Here is a 12,624-nt window from a genome sequence, read left to right on the forward strand (position 1 = left end):
TTTCTGATCCACATCTCTAAATCACCCTCAATCCCCAGCCTCCGTATTTTCTGCAATAGCCTACCGTGGGGAACCTTATCAAACGCTTTGCTGAAATCCATATACACCACATCAACTGCTCTACCCTCGTCTACCTGTTCAGTCACCTTCTCAAAGAACTTGATAAGGTTTGTGAGGCATGACCTACCCTTCACAAAGCCATGCTGACTATCCCTGATCATATTATTCCTATCTAGATGATTATAAATCTTGTCTCTTATAATCCCCTCCAAGACTTTACCCACTACAGACGTGAGGCTCACCGGTCTATAGTTGCCGGGGTTGTCTCTGCTCCCCTTTTTGAACAAAGGGACCACATTTGCTGTCCTCCAGTCCTCTGGCACTATTCCTGTAGCCAATGATGACATAAAAATCAAAGCCAATGGTCCAGCAATCTCTTCCCTGGCCTCCCAGAGAATCCTAGGATAAATCCCATCAGGTCCCGGGGACTTATCTATTTTCAGCCTGTCCAGAATTGCCAACACCTCTTCCCTACGTACCTCAATGCCATCTAATCTATTTACCTGGAGCTCAGCATTCTCCTCCACAACATTATCATAAAGATACCTGGCGACTCAGAGCAAAGGTTATAAAACAGAGCAAATTAAGTAAAGGCACAACGAGCAACATTTAGGTGGGAAATATTCATAAATAAGATTCAGAAAGGCAACCTTATTAACCGCCATATTTATAGCCACCAAAAGTTAGCAACACCCCCACACCCAAAGATGTGCAGGCTAGGTGGATTGGCCACTCTAAATTGCCCTTCATTGGAAAAAATGAATTGGGTACTCTAAATTTTTTCTTTAAATTTACTTTTACATGGAATCTAGCAACAGACAGGTGTTAACAACTCAGACTGTATAGCAACTGATAATCTGCACATGAAAGAAACAAAGCTTTTTTTGCACCATGTTTACAACTTCCCTATTTCATATTCTCTTGTAACAACCAATCCTCCACATTCAGCAGATTCTAATCACTAAAATCATTATTTTTAAATGAATCCTGGAAGCAACTACCACAATGCAATAAAAGCAGAAAAATGTTGGAAATACTCAGCAGCTCTGACAGCATCTGACAAAAGAGAAACAGAATTAATATTTCTAGTTGTGACCTTACAACTGGTCGGGGAAAGCAGAACTAGGGCGCATAGCCTCAAAATAAGGGGAGGTAGATTTAGGACGGAGTGTAGGAGGAACTTCTTCACCCAAAGGGTTGTGAATCTCTGGAATTCCTTGCCCAGTGAAGCAGTGGAGGCTCCTTCTTTAAACGTTTTTAAGAAAAAGATAGATGCCTTTCTAAAGAATAAAGGGATTCGGGGATATGGTGTACGGGCCGGAGAGTGGCGCTGAGTCCACAAAGATCAGTCATGATCTCATTGAATGGCGGAGCAGGCTCGAGGGGCCAGATGGCCTACTCCTGTTCCTAGTTCTTATGTTCTTACATCAATCATGCTGGACATTCCCAGCATTTTCAGTTTTAATTTCAGATATCAAGCATTCACTCCTTCAATATTTAATGCAACAGTATGTAAACACAGCTACAGCGGAACTGTATGGGAAAATTGTTACACAATTTCACATTGTGGCTGATTACATCTGTTAATATCCAGATTCTTCTCCCACTGTAACCAGTTGAAAATGAAATGAATGAATGAAATGAAAATCGCTTATTGTCACAAGTAAGCTTCAAAAGAAGTTACTGTGAAAAGCCCCTCGTCGCCACATTCCGGCGCCTGTTCGGGGAGGCTGGTACGGGAATTGAACCCGCGCTGCAGACCTTGTTCTGCTTTACAAGCCAGCTGTTTAGCCCACTGTGCTAAACCAGCCCCTCAACAAAGAACAAAGAAATGTACAGCACAGGAACAGGCCCTTCGGCCCTCCAAGCCCGTGCCGACCATGCTGCCCGACTAAACTACAATCTTCTACACTTCCTGGGTCCGTATCCCTCTATTCCCATCCTATTCATGTATTTGTCAAGATACCCCTTAAATGTCACTATCGTCCCTGCTTCCACCACCTCCTCCGGTAGCGAGTTCCAGGCAACCACTACCCTCTGCGTAAAAAACTTGCCTCGTACATCTACTCTAAACCTTGCCCCTCTCACCTTAAACCTATGCCCCCTAGTAATTGACCCCTCTACCCAGGGGAAAAGCCGCTGACTATCCACTCGGTCTATGCCCCTCATAATTTTGTAGACCTCTATCAGGTCGCCCCTCAACCTCCTTCGTTCCAGTGAGAACAAACCGAGTTTATTCAACCGCTCCTCATAGCTAATGCCCTCCATACCAGGCAACGTTCTGGTAAATCTCTTCTGCACCCTCTCTAAAGCCTCCACATCCTTCTGGTAGTGTGGCGACCAGAATTGAACACTATACTCCAAGTGTGGCCTAACTAAGGTTCTATACAGCTGCAACATGACTTGCCAATTCTTATACTCAATGCCCCGGCCAATGAAGGCAAGCATGCTGTTAATCTTTCTCACCCTCCCCCACTCTGGGTAACTCCATCAAAATTGTTACTCTCCTTCTCCCTCCTCTAACCAGGTAAATTGGTCAAATTGGTTAATCTCTCACTCCCTCCTCTGCTTTAACTGGTTAACCAGCTCAAATATGTTAAGCTGTCTCCCCCTTCCCCACTCTAATTAGTTAACTTGGTTAACCTGGTTAACCCCTCTCTGACCCCCACTTTGACAAGGTAACTCGGTAAAATTGGTCAATCCCTCCTTATTCTTCACCCACTCTAACGAGTTAACTCAGTTAACCTGCTTAATCACACTCTCCTTCCTTCCCATTCTAACGGCTTAACCCTGTACAACTAGTTAATCTCATGTTTTCACTCCCCACTCTGACCAGTTAACTTTATCAAACTGGTTAACTCTCTAGCTCGCCCACTCTGTTTAACTGGGTCAAACTGGTTAATCTAGCCCTCCTTTGCCTCTTATCAGTTGAATCGGTAAAACTGGTTCTCTCCCCACCCTACTCGAACATGTAAACCCATTCAAACTAGTTAATCTCTATCCCCCTCCATGCTCTAACCTGTTAACACGGTCAAACTGGTGAATCTCTCTCTCCCCTCCACACTCGAACCTGTTAACTCAGTCAAACTGGTTAATCTCTCCCCCTCCACATTCAACCTGCTAACCTAGTCAAACTGGTTAACCTCTCTCACCCCCCCCCCCACAATAACTTGTTAACCCGATCAAAGTGGTTAATCTCTCACCCCACCCCACTCTAACCTGGTCAAACTAATCTCCCCACCCCGCTAACCTGTTAACCCGATCAAACCCGTTAATCTCTCTCCGCCATGCCACTCTAATCCACTAACCCGACCAAACTGGTTAATCTCTCTCCCCCGCCTCACTCTAACCTGTTAACCCGGTCAAACTGGTTAATCCCGCTCCCCCCACCTCACCTTAATCTGTAAACCCGGTGAAACTGGTTAATCTCTCTCCCCCCACCACACTCTAACCTGTTAACCCGGTCAAACTGGTTAATCTCTCGCTCCCCCTCCCACCTCACTCTAATCTGTTAACCCGGTCAAACTGGTTAATCTCTCTTCCCCCACCTCACTCGAATCTGTTAACCTGGACAAACTGGTTAATCTCTCTCTTTCCCCCCCCCTCCCACCTCACTCTAATCCGTTAATCCGGTCAAACTGGTTAATCTTTCTCTCTCCCCCTCCCACCTCCCTCTAATCTGTTAACCCGGTCATCTGGTTAATCTCTCTCTCCCCCCCCTCCCTCTAATCTGTTAACCCGGTCAAACTGGTTAATATCTCCCCCCCCCCAATCTGTTAACCTGGTCAAACTGGTTAATCTCCCTCTCTCTCCACCCCCCCCCCTAATCTGTTAACCCGGTCAAACTGGTTAATCTCTCGCTCCCCCTTCCACCTCACTCTAATCTGTTAACCCGGTCAAACTGGTTAATCTCTCTCCCCCCACCTCACTCTAATCTGTTAACCCGGTCAAACTGGTTAATCTCTCTCTCCCCCCCCCTCCCTCTAATCTGTTAACCCGGTCAAACTGGTTAATCTCTCTCCCCCCACCTCACTCTAATCTGTTAACCCGGTCAAACTGGTTAATCTCTCTCTCCCCCACCCCTCCCTCTAATCTGTTAACCCGGTCAAACTGGTTAATCTCTTCCCCCCCCCCCCAATCTGTTAACCCGGTCAAACTGGTTAATCTCTCTCTCTTCCCCCCCCCCCTAATCTGTTAACCCGGTCAAACTGGTTAATCTCTCGCTCCGCCTCCCACCTCACTCTAATCTGTTAACCCGGTCAAACTGGTTAATCTCTCTTCCCCCCACCTCACTCTAATCTGTTAACCCGGTCAAACTGGTTAAAATCTCTCTCCCCCCCTCCCTCTAATCTGTTAACCCGGTCAAACTGGTTAGTCTCTCCCCCCCCAAAAAAATCTGTTAACCCGGTCAAACTGGTTAATCTCTCTCTTCCTCCCCCCTCTCCTCCCCTAATCTGGTAACCCGGTCAAACTGGTTAATCTCTCTCTCTCCCCCCCTAATCTGTTAACCCGGTCAAACTGGTTAATCTCTCTCTCTTCCCCCCCCCCTAATCTGTTAACCCGGTCAAACTGGTTAATCTCTCTCTTCCTCCCCCCCCCTCCCCTAATCTGTTAACCCGGTCAAACTGGTTAACCTCTCTCCCCCCACCTCACTCTAATCTGTTAACCCGGTCAAACTGGTTAATCTCTCTCTCCCCCCCACCCCTCCCCTAATCTGTTAACCCGGTCAAACTGGTTAATCTCTCTCTTCCTCCCCTCCCCCTAATCTGTTAACCCGGTCAAACTGGTTAATCTCTCTCTTCCTCCCCTCCCCAATCTGTTAACCCGGTCAAACTGGTTAATCTCTCTCTTCCTCCCCCCCCCCCAATCTGTTAACCCGGTCAAACTGGTTAATCTCTCTCTTCCTCCCCCCCTCCCCTAATCTGTTAACCCGGTCAAACTGGTTAACCTCTCTCCCCCCACCTCACTCTAATCTGTTAACCCAGTCAAACTGGTTAATTCCCCCCCCCCCACTCTAATCTGTTAACCCGGTCAAACTGGCTAATCTCTCTCTCTCTCTCCCCCACCCCTCCCCTAATCTGTTAACCCGGTCAAACTGGTTAATCGCTCTCTTCCTCCCCCCCCCCAATCTGTTAACCCGGTCAAACTGGTTAATCTCTCTCTTCCTCCCCCCCCCCCAATCTGTTAACACGGTCAAACTGGTTAATCTCTCTCTTCCTCCCCCCCCTCCCCTAATCTGTTAACCCGGTCAAACTGGTTAACCTCTCTCCCCCCACCTCACTCTAATCTGTTAACCCAGTCGAACTGGTTAATTCCCCCCCCCCACTCTAATCTGTTAACCCGGTCAAACTGGTTAATCTCTCTCTCTCTCCCCCACCCCTCCCCTAATCTGTTAACCCGGTCAAACTGGTTATCTCTCTCTTCCTCCCCCCCCTCCCCTCCCCTCCCCTAATCTGTTAACCCGGTCAAACTGGTTAATCTCGCTCTTCCTCCCCCCCCCCCAATCTGTTAACCCGGTTAAACTGGTTAATCTCTCTCTTCCTTCCTCCCCCCCTCCCCTCCCCTCCCCTAATCTGTTAACCCGGTCAAACTGGTTAATCTCTCTCTTCCTCCCCCCCCCCCCAATCTGTTAACCCGGTCAAACTGGTTAATCTCTCTCTCCCCCCCCCCTTAAATCTGTTAACCCGGTCAAACTGGTTAATCTCTCTCTCTCCCCCCCCCTAATCTGTTAACCCGGTCAAACTGGTTAATCTCTCTCTTCCTCCCCCCCATCGCCTAATCTGTTAACCCGGTCAAACTGGTTAACCTCTCTCGCCCCACCTCACTCTAATCTGTTAACCCGGTCAAACTGGTTAATCTCTCTCTCCCCCCTAATCTGTTAACCCGGTCAAACTGGTTAATCTCTCTCTTCCTCCCCCCCATCCCCTAATCTGTTAACCCGGTAAAACTGGTTAACCTCTCTCCCCCAACCTCACTCTAATCTGTTAACCCGGTCAAACTGGTTAATCTCTCTCTCTCTCTCCCCCCCCCCCCTAATCTGTTAACCCGGTCAAACTGGTTAATCTCTCTCTCCCCCCCCCCTAATCTGTTAACCCGGTCAAACTGGTTAATCTCTCTCTTCCTCCCCCCCTCCCCTAATCTGTTAACCCGGTCAAACTGGTTAATTCCCCCCCCCCCCCCACTCTAATCTGTTAACCCGGTCAAACTGGTTAATCTCTCTCTCTCCCCCACCCCTCCCCTAATCTGTTAACCCGGTCAAACTGGTTAATCTCTCTCTTCCTCCCCCCCCCCTCCCCTCCCCTAATCTGTTAACCCGGTTAAACTGGTTAATCTCTCTCTTCCTCCCCCCCCCCCAATCTGTTAACCCGGTCAAACTGGTTAATCTCTCTCTTCCTCCCCCCCCTCCCCTCACCTCCCCTCCCCTAATCTGTTAACCCGGTCAAACTGGTTAATCTCTCTCTTCCCCCCCCCCAATCTGTTAACCCGGTCAAACTGGTTAATCTCTCTCTCTCCCCCCCTTATCTGTTAACCCGGTCAAACTGGTTAATCTCACTCTTCCCCCCCCCCTCCCCTAATCTGTTAACCCGGTCAAACTGGTTAACCTCTCTCCCCCCACCTCACTCTAATCTGTTAACCCGGTCAAACTGGTTAATCTCTCTCTCTCCCCAACCCCTCCCCTAATCTGTTAACCCGGTCAAACTGGTTAATCTCTCTCTTCCTCCCCCCCCCTCCCCTCATCTGTTAACCCGGTTAAACTGGTTAATCTCTCTCTTCCTCCCCCCCCCCAATCTGTTAACCCGGTCAAACTGGTTAATCTCTCTCTTCCTCCCCCCCCCCAATCTGTTAACCCGGTCAAACTGGTTAATCTCTCTCTTCCCCCCCCCTAATCTGTTAACCCGGTCAAACTGGTTAACCTCTCTCCCCCCACCTCACTCTAATCTGTTAACCCGGTCAAACTGGTTAATCTCTCTCTCTCCCCCACCCCTCCCCTAATCTGTTAACCCGGTCAAACTGGTTAATCTCTCTCTTCCTCCCCCCCCTCTCCCTCCCCCCCCCTCCCCTAATCTGTTAACCCGGTAAAACTGGTTAATCTCTCTCTTCCTCCCCCCCCCAATCTGTTAACCCGGTCAAACTGGTTAATCTCTCTCTTCCTCCCCCCCCCTCTCCCCTCCCCTCCCCTCCCCTAATCTGTTAACCCGGTCAAACTGGTTAATCTCTCTCTTCCTCCCCCCCCCCCAATCTGTTAACCCGGTCAAACTGGTTAATCTCTCTCTCTCCCCCCCTAATCTGTTAACCCGGTCAAACTGGTTAATCTCTCTCTCTCCCCCCCCCTAATCTGTTAACCCGGTCAAGCTGGTTAATCTCTCTCTTCCTCCCCCCCCTCCCCTAATCTGTTAACCCGGTCAAACTGGTTAACCTCCCTCCCCCCACCTCACTCTAATCTGTTAACCCGGTCAAACTGGTTAATTCCCCCCCCCCCCACTCTAATCTGTTAACCCGGTAAAACTGGTTAATCTCTCTCTCTCCCCCACCCCTCCCCTAATCTGTTAACCCGGTCAAACTGGTTAATCTCTCTCTTCCTCCCTCCCCCCCCCCCTCCCCTCCCCTAATCTGTTAACCCGGTTAAACTGGTTAATCTCTCTCTTCCTCCCCCCCCCCCAATCTGTTAACCCGGTCAAACTGGTTAATCTCTCTCTTCCTCCCCCCCCCTCCCCTCCCCCTCCCCTCCCCTCCCCTAATCTGTTAACCCGGTCAAACTGGTTAATCTCTCTCTTCCCCCCCCCCCAATCTGTTAACCCGGTCAAACTGGTTAATCTCTCTCTCCCCCCCCCTAATCTGTTAACCCGGTCAAACTGGTTAATCTCTCTCTCTCCCCCCCCCCCCTTATCTGTTAACCCGGTCAAACTGGTTAATCTCTCTCTTCCTCCCCCCCCCCTCCTCCCCTAATCTGTTAACCCGGTCAAACTGGTTAATCTCTCTCTTCCTCCCCCCCCCCCCAATCTGTTAACCCGGTCAAACTGGTTAATCTCTCTCATCCTCACCCCCTCCCCTCCCCTCCCCTCCCTAATCTGTTAACCCGGTCAAACTGGTTAATCTCTCTCTTCCTCCCCCCCCCCCCCCAATCTGTTAACCCGGTCAAAGTGGTTAATCTCTCTCTTCCTCCCCCCCCCAATCTGTTAACCCGGTCAAACTGGTTAATCTCTCTCTTCCTCCCCCCCCTCTCCCTCCCCCCCCCTCCCCTAATCTGTTAACCCGGTAAAACTGGTTAATCTCTCTCTTCCTCCCCCCCCCAATCTGTTAACCCGGTCAAACTGGTTAATCTCTCTCTTCCTCCCCCCCCCTCTCCCCTCCCCTCCCCTAATCTGTTAACCCGGTCAAACTGGTTAATCTCTCTCTTCCTCCCCCCCCCCCCAATCTGTTAACCCGGTCAAACTGGTTAATCTCTCTCTCTCCCCCCCTAATCTGTTAACCCGGTCAAACTGGTTAATCTCTCTCTCTCCCCCCCCCTAATCTGTTAACCCGGTCAAGCTGGTTAATCTCTCTCTTCCTCCCCCCCCTCCCCTAATCTGTTAACCCGGTCAAACTGGTTAACCTCCCTCCCCCCACCTCACTCTAATCTGTTAACCCGGTCAAACTGGTTAATTCCCCCCCCCCCCCCACTCTAATCTGTTAACCCGGTAAAACTGGTTAATCTCTCTCTCTCCCCCACCCCTCCCCTAATCTGTTAACCCGGTCAAACTGGTTAATCTCTCTCTTCCTCCCTCCCCCCCCCTCCCCTCCCCTAATCTGTTAACCCGGTTAAACTGGTTAATCTCTCTCTTCCTCCCCCCCCCCCAATCTGTTAACCCGGTCAAACTGGTTAATCTCTCTCTTCCTCCCCCCCCCTCCCCTCCCCTCCCCTAATCTGTTAACCCGGTCAAACTGGTTAATCTCTCTCTTCCCCCCCCCCCAATCTGTTAACCCGGTCAAACTGGTTAATCTCTCTCTCCCCCCCCCTAATCTGTTAACCCGGTCAAACTGGTTAATCTCTCTCTCTCCCCCCCCCCCTTATCTGTTAACCCGGTCAAACTGGTTAATCTCTCTCTTCCTCCCCCCCCCTCCTCCCCTAATCTGTTAACCCGGTCAAACTGGTTAATCTCTCTCTTCCTCCCCCCCCCCCCAATCTGTTAACCCGGTCAAACTGGTTAATCTCTCTCATCCTCACCCCCTCCCCTCCCCTCCCCTCCCTAATCTGTTAACCCGGTCAAACTGGTTAATCTCTCTCTTCCTCCCCCCCCCCCAATCTGTTAACCCGGTCAAAGTGGTTAATCTCTCTCTTCCTCCCCCCCCCTCCCCTCCCCTACCCTAATCTGTTAACCCGGTCAAACTGGTTAATCTCTCTCTTCCTCCCCCCCCCCAATCTGTTAACCCGGTCAAACTGGTTAATCTATCTCTCCCCCCCCCCTTAATCTGTTAACCCGGTCAAACTGGTTAATCTCTCTCTCTCCCCCCCCCCTAATCTGTTAACCCGGTCAAACTGGTTAATCTCTCTCTTCCTCCCCCCCATCCCCTAATCTGTTAACCCGGTCAAACTGGTTAACCTCTCTCCCCCCACCTCACTCTAATCTGTTAACCCGGTCAAACTGGTTAATCTCTCTCTCTCCCCCCCCCCTAATCTGTTAACCCGGTCAAACTGGTTAATCTCTCTCTTCCTCCCCCCCATCCCCTAATCTGTTAACCCGGTAAAACTGGTTAACCTCTCTCCCCCCACCTCACTCTAATCTGTTAACCCGGTCAAACTGGTTAATCTCTCTCTCTCTCTCTCCCCCCCCCCTAATCTGTTAACCCGGTCAAACTGGTTAATCTCTCTCTCCCCCCCCCCCCTAATCTGTTAACCCGGTCAAACTGGTTAATCTCTCTCTTCCTCCCCCCCCTCCCCTAATCTGTTAACCCGGTCAAACTGGTTAACCTCTCTCCCCCCACCTCACTCTAATCTGTTAACCCGGTCAAACTGGTTAATTCCCCCCCCCACTCTAATCTGTTAACCCGGTCAAACTGGTTAATCTCTCTCTCTCCCCCACCCCTCCCCTAATCTGTTAACCCGGTCAAACTGGTTAATCTCTCTCTTCCTCCCCCCCCCCTCCCCTAATCTGTTAACCCGGTTAAACTGGTTAATCTCTCTCTTCCTCCCCCCCCCCCCCCAATCTGTTAACCCGGTCAAACTGGTTAATCTCTCTCTTCCCCCCCCCAATCTGTTAACCCGGTCAAACTGGTTAATCTCTCTCTCCCCCCCCCTAATCTGTTAACCCGGTCAAACTGGTTAATCTCTCTCTCTCGCCCCCCCCCCTTATCTGTTAACCCGGTCAAACTGGTTAATCTCTCTCTTCCTCCCCCCCTCCCCTAATCTGTTAACCCGGTCAAACTGGTTAACCTCTCTCCCCCCACCTCACTCTAATCTGTTAACCCGGTCAAACTGGTTAATCTCTCTCTCTCCCCCACCCCTCCCCTAATCTGTTAACCCGGTCAAACTGGTTAATCTCTCTCTTCCTCCCCCCCCTCCCCTCCCCTCCCCTAATCTGTTAACCCGGTTAAACTGGTTAATCTCTCGCTTCCTCCGCCCCCCCAATCTGTTAACCCGGTCAAACTGGTTAATCTCTCTCTTCCTCCCCCCCCTCCCCTAATCTGTTAACCCGGTCAAACTGGTTAATCTCTCTCTTCCCCCCCCCCAATCTGTTAACCCGGTCAAACTGGTTAATCTCTCTCTTCCCCCCCCCCCTAATCTGTTAACCCGGTCAAACTGGTTAATCTCTCTCTCTCCCCCCCCCTTATCTGTTAACCCGGTCAAACTGGTTAATCTCTCTCTTCCTCCCCCCCCTCCCCTAATCTGTTAACCCGGTCAAACTGGTTAACCTCTCTCCCCCCACCTCACTCTAATCTGTTAACCCGGTCAAACTGGTTAATCTCTCTCTCCCCCACCCCTCCCCTAATCTGTTAACCCGGTCAAACTGGTTAATCTCTCTCTTCCTCCCCCCCTCCCCTCCCCTCCCCTCCCCTAATCTGTTAACCCGGTCAAACTGGTTAATCTCTCTCTTCCTCCCCCCCCCCCAAATCTGTTAACCCGGTCAAACTGGTTAATCTCTCTCTTCCTCCCCCCCCCCTAATCTGTTAACCCGGTCAAACTGGTTAATCTCTCTCTCCCCCCCTAATCTGTTAACCCGGTCAAACTGGTTAATCTCTCTCCCCCCACCTCACTCTAATCTGTTAACCCGGTCAAACTGGTTAACCTCTCTCCCCCCACCTCACTCTCATCTGTTAACCCGGTCAAACTGGTTAATCTTTCTCTTCCTCCCTCCCCTCCCCTAATCTGTTAACCCGGTCAAACTGGTTAATCTCTCGCTCCCCCTCCCACCTCACTCAAATCTGTTAACCCGGTCAAACTGGTTGATCTCTCTCTCTCTCCCTTCCCCTCTAACCTGTTAACTCATTTTGTTCACCAACCGCCCTTTGACGCACCTGGGGCTTCCTTCGCAATTATTCCATTGCTTAGCAACCGATCTGATTATCCTGTTATGGCGGCCCCGCTTTCACCCGTTCCGATCTAATTTGCTTTGGTCTGCCTTTTTGAACAACAAAGTCCAGTTAATTAAAAACAAAACGAGAACAAAGGACCCGACTCAATCAGAGTCACAATGTCAGTCAGTCCGAATGCCGGGTTCGGGAGGAAGGGGCTGAAGAAGAAGCGGAACGCGGGTGGCCATTAGCCTGGCCGCTGGGCTGAGGACCTTAACCACAGGCCCTCCTATCTCGGTCTCTCCATTCCCAGCGCCAACCTCTTTGGTTTTCCACAATATTTCGCAAATTGTGACAGGAAATTAGAATTAGATATTCCGCCCATGTTTGCACTGATATTTTTACTTGTCCAACTTCACGACCATAATCACACTTGTCATTGAAATTACTGGATTTTTACCTTGGCAATTGGACAAAATAAACGACGTGGCGTTCCGTCTTTCCTGGAAGCGTCCTGCTTGCTATCCTGAGTTAGAAATCTGCACCAGGAAAGAGATCAGGACTTAGTCTGGTTGGGAGGTGTGGCAAATTGGAAACAGGGTTGTCAGAGGACACAGATAAGAACTTGGCTGATATTTGGGAAATTAAAAGAAATTAGAAAATAATGTTTTAGTAGCGAAGGGTGCACATCAGAAGTAGTTGAATTTATTGTGCTGATACATAGAGCAATAAAGATAGCAGATAATGCCATAAAAAAGGAAAGCAGAATCCTTGATCTTTTGGGCTGAATTTTAGAACACAAAGGAGAGGAGGTAATATTGAATGTGCACAAAACTTTAGTTAGGCTTCTGACTATTGTCAGAATTATTATCTGACCATAATAGTTGTTAACCCGGTCAAACTGGTTAATCTCTCTTCCCCCCCCCCCCCTAATCTGTTAACCCGGTCAAACTGGTTAATCTCTCTTCCCCCCCCCCCCCCCCTTCCACAAACCCAACCTAACCTGTTAACTCATTTTGTTCACCAGCCAAATGAACAATTGTTGAACTATTATCTTCAATTTTGGGTACCCTG

General features: G+C 49.8%; 1 protein-coding gene across 9 annotated transcripts in view; it reads right to left on the minus strand.

Annotated features, from left to right (window-relative positions):
* Window positions 1-12,102, minus strand: part of dzip1 (DAZ interacting zinc finger protein 1) — a 646,334-nt gene extending 634,232 nt beyond the window's left edge. For all 9 annotated transcript variants that reach the window (XR_011935128.1, XR_011935127.1, XM_072476252.1 and 6 more), the window contains exon 1: window positions 12,011-12,102. The gene's annotated coding sequence lies outside the window, so the exon portion shown is untranslated. The remainder of the gene's footprint in view (window positions 1-12,010) is intronic.
* Between the last annotated feature and the right edge of the window lie 522 nt (window positions 12,103-12,624).

The sequence above is a fragment of the Scyliorhinus torazame genome, chromosome 15, assembly GCF_047496885.1.
Source record: "Scyliorhinus torazame isolate Kashiwa2021f chromosome 15, sScyTor2.1, whole genome shotgun sequence".
NCBI lineage: Eukaryota > Metazoa > Chordata > Chondrichthyes > Carcharhiniformes > Scyliorhinidae > Scyliorhinus > Scyliorhinus torazame.